Below are 13,398 nucleotides of genomic sequence, written 5' to 3'. Positions count from 1 at the left end.
GGGTGGAGCTGCAGGCTGGAGAGCCAGAGAAGAGCAGATGCTTCAGTTTAAGTCTGAAAGCTGTCTGCTTCAGAATTCCTTCTTCCTCAGGGGAAGTCAATTTTTGCTTCTATTTGGGCCTTCAACTGATTGGACGAGGCCCACCCACATTAGACAGAGCAGGCTGCTTTACTCAAAGTCCATTGGTTTAAACGTTACTCTCATCCAAAAACACCCTCATAGGAACATCTAGAGTAACATTTGACCACATATCTGGGCACCGCGGCCCAGCCAAGTTGACATAAAATTAACCATCACAGAGTGAGTTTCGGAAACCACTGTTTTACAAACTTCCCAGTCTCCCCAAGCAGCCAAGGGTCTTGAAGGCAGGGCCAGTGTTGTATCTGCGTGTACTTCAGAAAGCCCAGGATGCTGCCCATGGGCACTCCACAGGCATTATTAAGTAGAGGAGGATGGAAGGGGGAGTAAGAAAGATAAGACATAAACGTCCCCATGGCCAGTTTCTCTGTCCTGAGAGCAGGTCTAGGACACTGGAGGAAGGTTTCCTGCCCACGATGACCTGTCCAGCTCCCACTCCCACCTCCGGGAGCTGGGTCCTGAGTTTCAGCATCCTGGGAATTTTCCAGCTCTGCTGCATTTATCTCGATGTGGATCCCAGCCCAGGTGACCTCACTGGTCAGGGTGGAAACGAGCCATAAACACATCCAGTCCACTCCCTCCCCACCACCTCCCCGGATACTCCCCCGACCACATGATTTCTGTCTCTGCTTGGGCCTCTGGCTCAGGAGGGCATCAGTGACGCTCTCAGGCACAAAGACTAAGTCGTTTGAGCAATAATTTTCTGCCGGCAAACTTGACCCCTAGCCTTCTTGCATTCAGCTATGCTGTCCAGATGCAGGAACGGCAGGGCGTGTGGGATGACCTGGGACATTCACGAGGCTGTACTAGGGTGTTGTGTCAGAACGCCAGCTTCTCCTCATAGCTCTTGCATACTTCATCCAGCCTGAGTCATTTTGGGCCACTTCTCAGCCTATGCTTCATTCCTGTGTCCCATGGTGGGTGGAGGGAGAGAAAAAAACATGTTCAACTGTTGGAAAGCACTCTGAACTGCACTCGTGAGTGCCGGCTTCTGAGTTTTACCACCTCCTACCCGTGTGGCCTGTGTGTCTCTGAGACTTAGTTTCCCCAGGTGCTGACCTCATGGGACTGTGCGAATAATTCACAGGCGGGATACTTTGAAAACGGTTGAGTATTGTACATCTGCGTCTGTTTTCTCATGTTGACAAGCCTCACCCCAGGACCATGTTCTGAAAATATTTTCTCATCCACTCAACCTCCATCTTCTTTTTTTTTGAGGAAGATTATCCCTGAGGTAACATCTGCTGCCAATTCTCCTCCTTTTGCTGAGGAAGACTGGCCCTGAGCTAACATCCGTGCCCATCTTCCTCTATTTTATATGTGGGACGCCTGCCACAGCACGGCTTGTTGAGCAGTGCGTAGGTCTGCACCCGGGATCCAAAACTGTGAACCCTGGGCTGCTGAAGTGGAACGTGCGAACTTAACTGCTGCGCCACCAGGCTGGCCCCCAACCTCCATCTTTTAAGCTTTCCAGATCAAGCTCACGTGTCTTCTTAATTCGCTTAGACAAACGGTGCGTGCGTGTGCGTGTGTGCATGTTGTGTGTCTGTGTGTACGTGGTGTGTGTGTGCGTGTCATTGTGCCGGGGAAGGAAAGTAACTCCTTTGAACCCTAACTGGTGTGATGAGAATTCTAAATCTTTGCCTCTCCAGCGAAGCCTTCTCTGGCCCTCTCGGCCACTGAGAATCCCCGTGTTCTGCACCTCTGCCGCACGACCACAGACCTCACGTGCGGTGTGACGGTGCTCAGTCTCCCAGTTCAGCTGTGACTGCCTAGAAGGCGCCTTGTGGATCATAGTCCTTATCTGCTTGCCCATCATCTTTCCTATCATACATACCCATCAATGAAGACGTGTTGAGAAAACGATCGGTGGGTTACCCGAGAACATCCCTCAGCAAGTTAATCCCTCGGGTCAGACCCTTTCTTCCTGGAACAGTATTTCTGTGGAAATCCGGCTGAAGGAGGGCTCTCTGTGAGAAGGCACGTTGTTCATACGTGTGTGCCATCCTCCCCAGAGGGAGCGATGGCAGAGATAAAGGACGATGCCTCTCGTTCCACAAACATGGTGTCAGTTGACAATGAACACAACAACACAACCCCTATTAAGGAAATGGCTTAAATAAACGCATTCTCCGTTTGTAGACGCTGTTGGCCTAGGTTAAGACATAACTAGAGAGAAAAAGCATTCTTCTGGAATAAGAGAGCTTGGAATAAAAGCAGGCTGTTCTTTTGCAGAAGAAAAGGTTCATTGAGAATCAGGATCTGTGGAATGTGTGACTTTGGGAGCAGCAGGGCCTCCAGGAGCAGAAAGACATGTAGAAGTGGTTCTTATCCTCACTCGGAACAAGCAGACTGGTTGGGATTCTCATGATGTCTGTCTTACAGAGGAGGAAACTGAGGTTCAGAGAGGGGAAGGGGCTTGCCCGAGGCCACACAGCTGGTTAAAGAAGGCCGGCGTGGCTGGAAGGAAGCACGAGACAAACCTGGAGAGGTCACCGGAAGAGACCACCCAACCTGGAGAGGTCAGGGATTTTGCTGTGTCTCAGAGCGCCAGGAAGCTCTGGCGGGTAACTGAAGGAGAGGTGGATAAGTGACAACGTGCTTGCATGGGGAGAGGGGGCCCAGATTGAAGTGGGCAAGTAGCAGAAGGCAAATAGGATAAGAGGCCGTTGAGAATCGAGCTAGCCTGCATAGGGCAGTGTCCAGGTCAACATAGCAAGGACAAGTGATTCGCCCAAGGTCCCACCACCATCAGAAATGAAGCCGAACCAAAACTCCGGTTTTTCCATGGACCCAGCCACCTCCTGGTCACGAAAGGCCCAAGCATTGAAAAGCTTCTGGAGATACAAGCTGGAAAGACTTTCTGGTGAAGCAGAGGGAAAGGGGATAAGAGAGGGGTTCAGACAGTCCCCTGGAATCATCCAAGGGCTAGACTCGCACAGGACACTCGAGGAAAACAGAGCTCTCTTCCACCATCCGCCACCTCTGCCTGCTTCTATCAGGCCATCTCGGGGAGGAGGAAGGAACCTAAGGGAAATTCCAGGGACCTGAGAGCTCCAGACACGCACATTGTCCCAAGCCCCAGGCAGCCCTCTCCCGCCTCCACCAATTCCAACGGCCCACTCATTTTTCCTTTTTAGGTAAAAAAAAAAAGGTATTTCTTCCCAGAGGGGCACCCAACAGAAGTCTGCCTTTCTCCCTGGGATGTTGCGCACACCTTGACGGAATGTACCTTTTCCTGTGCTCTGTCATGCAGAAACACTCTTGCAGTCGATATTTTCTAAGCACCTACTGCGTGCCCGCTGGGGTGACTCTGAATCGCAGCACCGAGAGGCAGTGCTCTGAGTCCGGAGCTGAACTCAACCAACCAACCAACTTAGCTTTCCATGAGCTAACTTTCGGTCCCCAGGGAAGCGGGGCGGACACCGCTCCACCCAAATGCACAGCCCTCCTCCAGCTCCCTTGCTCTTGAAAAGCTTCCTGAAGCTCAGATTCAGTGAAAAGATTATTAAGGGGCCTGGTCACCTCAAACAGAAGGGGAGCCGTCCCTCCCTGCCAGGCTGCCCGCCTGGGACAGGAGCAGCGTGAGAGCCGCTGCTGGTTTTCTGGCCCAGCCTCCCCTTTGGTTTGCCCTCCCAGGCGCGGGTGGCCCCTGGGGACCCTGTCTGGCCCGGAGGCAGCTGGGCCTTGTATTTCCTGCCTCTGAGGCTTTCTGTTCCTAATTTTTTAATGTGAATAATTCATATGTTGCACACTCTAGGAACTAATATTGATTGTATGTCTACTGTGCTGCAATATGAAATTAAAATTATTTCTATACACTAAAAAAAGGTCCCCACCAACAGCTGCCCGGGGTATCTAGAGAGGGGATGGCCACCACTGGCATCCAAATGAGGCTCCAGGCAGGAGGCACTGAACCTCCAGCAAAGCCCAGCTCCTCTGAGCCCACATAATTCAGAGTCTGCAGGAAGCCCCACATCCTTCATAAGCAAGGCCAGATCGGAGCAACCTCCCGCATTCGTCCTGCTTTTGTCCCTACTCAGAGCACTTTCCAGTCTATCAGCTTGTTAGAGCTTCAGAAACAACCCCCTGAGGTCAAAACACAGCAATCATCGTCCGCATTCCTCAGAAGAGGAAACGGTGGAGACTGGGGCATAATTATCCTCAGCAGCGACCTGGCAATCCTTGTTGAGTGCTTACTGTGTGCTGAGAGCTTTGCATGAACTATCTCAATTAAATTCTGGGAAGTAAATTACTTATTACCCTCATTCTGCAGGTGAGACGTCAGAGGCCTGGGTAAGCTGGAGAACATGTGCCGGTTACACAGGTAGAAAAAACCAGAGCCTGGGTTTGAACCTGGGCTTGCCTGACTGCAGAGGTCGTGCGATGGACTAGCAAGCCAGACAGCGCCCGAAACGGCCCGTCGTGGAGGTCCCCACTCCAAGTCCAGGGGAGCGAGATTCCTTTCGTTTCTGGGCCCCACCCTTCCAGCAGGCTGAACTATGGCCGAACCTTGTCCCGGCTCCTCTCTCAGACCCACACTGCCCCTCAGGTCTGTGCGTTGAAGGTTCTCAAGGAGGTAGCGCCCACACATGATGTCCACACCCGCCTTCCCTGGAAATGCTGCCGCCGCCGCCGCTCTCCTAAATTCTTCCTCCATAAAACTCAAGGCAGAGGCGTCTGGTAAAACACAGCCCTGGCTTCGGGGCGTTTATAGCCTAGTGGGAACTCCCAGGTGTGTAAACTCCCAGAAGGCATCTATGGGGCAGGTGTCAGCAACACAGCTCCCACGATGCTCCAGGCACTTTTTCAAGCCATGGAGATTCAGCTATGAGAAGGTAAACAAAGTCCCTGCCCTCATGAAGCTTACATTTAGTGGGAGAGTCAGATCATAAGCAAATATACACATAGAATATTAATATGATAGCAGAAGGCAATAAGTACTGTGAAGAAAAAAAAATCAAGGTAAGGAGGTGGAGGGAGACTTGGGCTACTTTAGATGAGGTGGCCACGGAAGACCAGTCTCAGGCGGTCACACTGGGCAAGGACTTGAACGAACAGGAGTGAGCTCTGGGAAGGTCTGGGAGAAGAGCATTCAAGCCAGAGATAATGCAAGTGCAAAGGCCCTGAGGCAGCCGCAATTTGGCATAAATGAAGGACAATGTAGCCAGAGTAGAGTGAACTGAGGGGAGAGTGGTAAGAAGTGAGGTCATGGAGGTCAATAAAGGCCAGACCATGTAAGGGCCTGATGGGCCAGCGGAGGAGTCTGGATTTCATTCCAAATGTAATAGAAAGCCATCGGAGGGTCTGAGCAGGGTAATGATATGATCCGATGGATATTTTTAAAATAGCGCAGCACTAAGTGGACAAACAACCACAGGATAGTATACTGGTTGGCTCCATGATTTTGTAACATGCTGCATTGGTCATCTAAGAATCATCAGTTCACTGAGTTATGCATATCTTCCAAATGTTGATAAATTTCATCAAACAATGTTTTAAAAATCACATTCATTAGTATTACCAATGCTCTCATCACAAAAGTCTTTAAGTATTGGGAAGCCATCAAGGTCAGAAAGGTATATACAAGCTTTCCAAAATTCTAATTTTCCCTGAAAAGCTCTAATTTAATCGTCAACAGATACTGTCCACTGTTTTCTTTGAAGTGACAAGCCCATTTCATTGATTTTTGAGAAAGAGTCTGGCAAATACCCAAACATGAATACCCGTAGTGTGGCTGTCACTCGTTCTTCCCAGGAAAAATTGTGTTCCATGAAAATGGCCGCTAGTTCAGCTCACAGCTCACACAACTGCACAGGTGCTTTTCACTGGGACAACCACCAAGCGTCAGGGGGCAGCAGGCCTTCCTGCCTACCTCCCATTCTGTCACCCAGACTAAGAAACAGATGTGAGCTCAAAGGTTGAGATTTAATGCAATTAGTATTCTTTCCACTTCATCCAGAACGATTTTAAGTGAAACAGGCATTTTTCACTGTTAAGAGTGTGGCCGTGAAGGACACAATGACAGCCACTACAAAGTGGTGCCACCATCTTGATCCGTGCTTGTGCACAGCAGTGTTCTCCACCTGTGGTCGGCAGAATAATGGCGCCCCAGTGATGTCCGTGACCTCCGCCCCAGGACCTGTGAATAGGCTCTGTTACGTGGCCTGGGGAAACGAGAGTTGCTACTCAGCTGATCTTGAGCTGGGGGAGGTCTTCTGGGTGGGCCCGGTGTAGTCACAGTTTCCTTATAAATGGAAGAGGGTAGGCAGCAGATTGTGTGTCAGCATCAGCGAGATTGGAAGATGCTCCATTGCTGTCTTTGAAGATGGAGGAAGGGACCCCAAACCAAAAAAATGCAGGTGGCCTGGAAGCTAGAAAAGACAAGGAAACAGATTCTCCCCTGAGCCTCCTGAAGGACTCGGCCCTGCCCACACCTTGATTTCTCCCCAGAGAGGCCCCTTCCTAACTTCTGGCCTCCAGAACCGTAACATGATCAATTCACGGTGTTTTAAGCCACAAAGTTTGTGAAACCAGCACAACAACCATCAACACAATCAATCGTAGAACATTTTCATCACTTTATGGTGAAACGTTATACCCTTTAGCACACTCCCCATTTCTCTCCAAACCTTCCAGCTCTAGGCACCACTATCTACTGTGTCTCTATGGGTTTGCCTACTCTGGACACTTCCTGTAAATGGAATCACACAATATGTGGCCTTTTATGGCTGGCCTTTTTCACTCAGCGTAGGGTTTTCAAGGTTCATGCACGTTCCAGCATGTATCTGTATTACACTTCTTTTTACTGCCAAATACTCCTCCTCTGTGTAGCTATACCACATTTTATTTATCCATTTGTCATTTGATGAATATTTGGGTTATTTGCACTTTTTGGCTGAATGAATCCTCCTGCTGAGCGTTTGTGTACAAGTTTTTGTACGGACAAATATTTTCAGTTTTCTTGGGTATGCACCTAAGAGTGGAATTGCTGGGGCACATGCTAACTCAATGTTTAACCTCGTGAGGAACTTCCGGTTGGTTTCCGGAGTGGCTGCACCATTTTACATCCCACTAACAGAGCGTGAGGGTTCCAGTTTCCTCACATGCTTGTCGACACTTGTTATTATCTCTTTTTCGATGACAGCCATCTTACTGGATGTGAAGGAATCTCATTGTGGTTTTGATTTGCATTTTCGTGATGGCTGATGATGCTGAGCATCTTTTCGTGTGCTCATTGGCCATTTGTATATCTTCTCTGGAGAAATGTCTATTCCTCCCCTGCCTATTTTTTGATTGGTTGTCTTTTTATTATTGGATGGTAAGAGTTCTTTATGTATTCTGGATTCAAGTCCCTTGTTAGATATATGATTTGTAAATATTTTCTCCCATTCTGTGGTTTGTCTTCACTTTCTTGATGGTCTTCTTTGAAACACGAAAGTTTTCAACTTTGATGAAGTCCAATTTATCCATTTTTTTCTTTGATCACACTTAGGTCTTTGATGCATTTTGATTTAACTTTTATACATGGTGTGAGGTAAGGGTTCAAATTCATTCTTTTGCAGGTGGATATCCAGTTTTCCCAACATCATTTGTTGAAAAGGCTTTCTTTCTCCATTGAATGGTCTTGGAACTCTTGTAGAAAATCAGTTGACCATAGTTATGAGGGTTTATTTCTGGACTCTCAATTACAGTCCATTTATCTGTGTGTCTATCCTTATACCAGCACCATTCTGTCTTGATTGCTATAGTTTTGTGGTAAGTTTTGAAATTGAGAAGCGTGAGTATTCCAACTTTGTTCTTTTTCAGGATTATCTTCGTTATCCTGGGTCCTTACATTTCTATATGAATTTTAGCATCAGCTTATCAGGTTGTGCAGAGAAGCCAGCTGGGATTTGGACAGGAATTGCCTCGAATTTGTAGATCAGTTTGGAGAGTCTTGCCATCTGAGCAATAGTAAGTTTTTTGGTCCACGAAAATGGACATCTTTCCATTATTTAGGTCTTCTTTAATTTCCTTCAACAATGTTATATTGTTTTCAGAGTATAAATTTTGTACTTCTTTTATTAAAAAGAAGAGAGTCCTCGGGCTCGTCCTAAATGCCATACTTCCATTAATGTGGCTGGAGAACAAATTGTCTTCCTTGGAAATTCCCACCATGTTGACTCACATGCCGCTTACCATCAGCTGAAACCCTGGGCCCTCTCCAGATGCAGTTGCTAAGCAATGCCTCCCTCCACTCCGCCATCTCGCATTCAGAGCATCTGACATCCAGCTCAGCGGCTCACCCTGAGAGGCTCAGAGCACCCTGGCTGTCTGGCTGTACTGACTTCTGAGAGGAAGGCAATTGGGTGTAGCAACCAAGAAGAGGACCCCAAGGTGACCCACTCCACCAGCACCTACGAGGCGGGACCACTGCAATTCAGGATGTCCCGGCACTCTCCCAGGCAGGTAGAAACCAGGCTTGGTGCCCCCAGCTTGCTTCCCTGACACTTCCCTATCTTTTCCCAGGACCCCTCTAACAATCCAGCTCTGCCCATCCCCTTCTGAGTCTACCTACCCGTCAGAGAGCAACATGGCTGCCCAGGGAAACTGTCCGTGCTCTGCAGTAAGGGGGAAAAAGGAGACTGAAGAATGATATGGAGAGTATGATATGGCTTTTTTGCAAAAACAAAAAATACTTTTGAATTATAGTCATTCGTATGATCATAGAAAAGATATCAAATTGTTGACAGTCCTTGGTTACCTCTGAAAGCTGGATTGCTGTTAGGTGGGGAAGCTCCAGCTGTTTGCTTCATACATTTCAGCATTGTCTAAACTGGTAAACATGTAGGTTAAGGTTAAACACGTTAGTTAAATGAAAGGATGGAAGGAAGGAAGGAAGACAATGGATTCTAAGCACTCAGCATGGCACCAGGCACACGGTAAGAACTCAAAGAGTGTTAGCTTTCATCAGCTCCTCATTCATTTGAAGCAGGGGTTGGTCCCCTGCCCAGATGGCAACCTTTACCTCCTTTCTCTGACCACTGCCCTTCTCACCTCCGCGAACCATGCCTCATACCACGGAACTGCTAACTCGGGAACAACGGCCCTCTCTCTCCATATTCTACCTTCCGCAGCGACCAAGCCTCCTGTCTCAGGAATAATCGATCGACTCATTCACAGGGAGATGCTACCAACTTAATATCTCTGTGTAATTTTAAGTGAGCAAGACCCACAGGCACAGCAACTGCTTACCCTACAGAAAGGAGCACCGAGGGTGGATTTGGGGGCACTGCCTGCAGATGAGTAGGGTTTCCTAGAGTGGGCCCAGCCTCTGCATAATGCTGACCCATGGGAGAATCTCCAGCGCAGCTTGCCACGGAGTCCTCCAGGAAAATCTGCTCTGGGTCCGGAGCTCCCAGGAGCCTGATCCCCACAATGCCCACCTGGGGAGCAAACAGCTCCCGTGACAGAACTGTCTGCCTCCTTTGCCTTCCCCAAAGAGCAGCATCGTCCCTGGCTCTGCAGCCCGTCTCTCCACATCTCCAGGGGGCCTGGGCAAGCCAGCCTCCTCTCTTGGCAGCTTCTCCCCGAGTCACAGACACCTTCCTCCCAGCGCTGTGGGAGGAGCTGGGGAGATAACAGATGGATGACTGCCCAGCACAGCCTGGCTGATAGTGAGTGCTCAGAGAGGGCATGGGGACAACGCCCTAGAACGTGCCCTAACAAAGACTCTCTTCTCAGAGCTCCTTTCTCCTGGGCCCTGTTTCTGAGGCCTCATTTTAGGGGGTGACCATCCCTCCAGTTCCAATGAGCGTGTGTGAACCCTAAGCCTAAGGGCAGAGAGATGGGGGTGAGTGACCGAGGCCAAAGCCACGGCGCCCGACCCAGGATGCAAAGGAAGGCGTGGTGCCACGGGTCCACTGGGCATCACTCCTTCTGCTTCAAAGGAAGAGACGGATGAATGTTGGCACAAGGGACAGAGGCCGGACAGCAAAGCTGCTTGAGGAAACTCGATGGACACCGATAGACCCTGAGTCACCAGGAACCCATGACTCAAAGTCTCAGAGACATTAGCTAATTGCTAACGTGATTACAGGCGACTAGGGATTGGGATCTCCCACGCCACGCCGACATGGTGCTCAGGACATCTTCAGATGCCCGGCGGGCACATCCCCTTCCCCATGCCACGGCAAGCTGGCGGCCACTCAGTGGACAACCGCTGCGGTTACGAGGTGCAGAAAGTGTAGGGCATTGAATTCCGAGAAGCAGACTTAGCCTTTAAACTCAGAGACGCAACCCTCTTGGAAAGCAAGAGACACCAAGACAGCCCTGGACATGATAAGGTTATCGATTGCAAGTACCTGGAAAGATACTCGAACAAAGCATGGGAGTGTGAGCGCTCCTTTTTGCTTCCTGCCGAAACAAATACGTTTGTATGATGGTTGAATATTGTGGCAGGTAGAAACGTCTCAATGCCTTGCTGGTCAAAGTGCACCGGGATCGAGAGGAACCTATTAGCAAAGCCGAGCCTCAGGCCTCACCCCCGAATTCCCAGAATTGTGGAATCAGAATCTGTATTTTAACAAGATCCCCAGGTGTCCTGTACTGCATTCAAGTGTAAGAAGCATCAACCTAATATACACAGTCGCCTATTATTAAATATTGAAGTTGTTTCCGGTGAACATTCATCTATCATTTACTGCAGGTCTGCGATACATCAGCCTGTCAAGCCCCAAGGATGAGCTGTGAGCAAGAGACAAAATCCTGCTCTCACAGAACTGATGTCCTACTGAAGGGAGACAGAATTCCCTGAGTAAAAAAGTTCCAGACTGTGGTAGGTGCTAAGAAGAAAATAGACAGAGTGATGATGTTTCAAAGTGAGGAGCGTGGTCAGAGAAAGCCTCTCTGAAGAGATGGCCTCTGAGTTGGGTCTTGAAGAATAGAAAGAATCCAGCCATGCCAGGAACTGCAGGAAAGACCGAGGGAACAGCAAGTGCAAAGGCCCTGAGGCAGGCATGCACACACCAGGTCTGAGGAACAGAAAGGAATCATATGGCCACAGCATGGTGCTCAAGAGAAAAGTGGAAGGCAGGGACTGGATTTTGAAGGCTTATAAGCCTCAGTAAGGAATTTGGATTTTATTCCTAGTGCAATAGGATAAAAGGGATAATTAGGGGAGTGTCAGGATTTTTGCAGTAGCTTAAAACAGCAACCATTTTCTTACTCATGATTCTGTGGGTTGGGAATCCAAGAAGGTCTCAGTGGGACAGCTCATCTCTGCTCCACGGCAAGGATCCAAGATGGGCTCACCCACACATCTAGAGTTTCAGTGTCAGCCATCAGGGGGCCTCGGTGCCCCTCCACGTGACTTCTCATCATCCAGTGCTCTCACCCAAGCTGCTCTACGGGGACAGCCAGCTTCCAAGAGCCGGTCACGTTTTTAACAGATCTCTCTGGCTGCTGAGTGGGAAAGCGTGGGAAAGAGGGTGAGGCTGGGGGCAGGGAGCCCAGCCAGGAGGCTGCAGGCCAGTTGTGCCCATGAGAGCCGGTGGCAACTGGGACAGGATGGGTGGAGGGCGTGGCAGGAGTGTGCCTGGAGACACCTTCCAAGCTGAAGCAGCACGGCTTGCTGATGAGGTGAATGTGCTGGGGAGCGCGAGGAGTCAGAGACTATTTCCAGGTTTCTGGCTACAGCAGCCACGTCTATGGGATGCCAGATGCCACCTACTGGGATGGGGAAGAGCAGGTGGACTCAAGGCGGGAGGGTGGAAAACAGAGTTCTGTTCTTGACATGTCCCTTCTAAGAGGCCTATTCATCACCCACATGGAGCTTTCAGGCAGCCAGTGAGGTGTGTGGTCTGGAACTCAGGAGAAAGGTCTGGACCTGAGCAGAGAGATGACACAAAGCATGGAGAGAAGGTAGGTAGAGAAAAAGGGAGCGCCTAGAAGCAACAAGCGAGGCGGGAAGGAAACCAGGAGCGTGTGACAGCATGACGATGTGGGAGGATAGCGTACGATGTGAGCGGTCACTGGAGGGTCTCAAGAGGGGCTCCTTCCCAAGATGGAAGATCCTAGAGCGTGCTTGAATATTCTTGGGATGCTCCAGCAGAGAGGGCTGATGGCAGGAGTGAAGGTCTCAGATCCAGAACTCAGGAGAGGGCTGGCCTCTGATGGGAGCAGGGACACTCCTTCCAGAGGCGCCCATAGGAGGGCAGAGAACACGGGTGCAGCTGCAGGGCCCTCTGAGGGGGAAATGGGGCTGTTTCTGTCTGGTTGTCTATTTCCTCAGTGAAATACAGGATGAGGTCATGTGCTGGCCAGCGGCCAGCGTGGAGGCGGATGTGTTCCAGAGAACACATTCAGAGGTTTGAGGTGAGAGCAACAGATAGAAAGTGACACGAGAAAGCTCTGTGTGCATGGAAAATCAAATTTACCAGCTTATCGAGGTTCCCCTTCTTTTATCCTAGTATAATAAATTCCAACAGGTAGGACGGTTGAGTTGGGTCATGTCAACCCCTTGTTTGCTCCTCATAATAACTTCAGGGAAGGTGAAGCAGGCATAAGGGTATAAGCCCAAAGAGGCGGATGATTTGCTGGAAGCCACGCAGGATATACGAGACAGAGAGGACTGGACCCCAGGGCGGCAAGTCCTGTTGGAACTGCTCAGCCTGTGCTGGCCTCCTCTGAGCCGGGAGGTCACTGCCCAGTCGCAGTCCTCCTCGCCTCCTGGGATTGGCTCTAGGTCTGTGTCCCCAGGACATTGGCACCACCTAGCCCTACCAACACCCCTCCCTTACCCATCTTCATCCCCGTATCCTTCTCATCATGTGGCAGCTGGTACCTTTCTCCTCTGAGCTCCATCTTTCCATCAATTTGCTGTCAACCAAGTGAGTCGGCAGCTTAAGATCATGGTTAAAGACATCTGGTTTTAGAGTCAAAACCTCCAGTGCAAGTTCTGGGTCTGCTTGTGGTCTTGAGAAAGCTACTTATTCTCCTTGATCTCCGTTTCTTCACCATTAGAACAGCAACAGTGGGGGCAGCTCATAAGATTTTTCATGAGGATGAAATGAAAGGATGCATACAAAGTCCTTCACACCGTGACCGACCCGTGGAAGATATTCAATAAACGGTAGCCGTGATTAACATCAAATTGTAGAGAAAAAATCACTCTGCATTGAGATTTTTGCCTGTAACTTAATATTTGAGATCTAAGAACCCACAGAAAAATAATATCGAATGCATCCATAGTTTTATGTCAACATACGGGAGAGCCAG

This window comes from Equus przewalskii, chromosome 15 (assembly GCF_037783145.1).
Source record: "Equus przewalskii isolate Varuska chromosome 15, EquPr2, whole genome shotgun sequence".
Classification (NCBI taxonomy): Eukaryota; Metazoa; Chordata; class Mammalia; order Perissodactyla; family Equidae; genus Equus; species Equus przewalskii.
The sequence above is the reverse complement of the archived record's forward strand: the minus strand, read 5'-3'. Positions refer to the sequence as shown.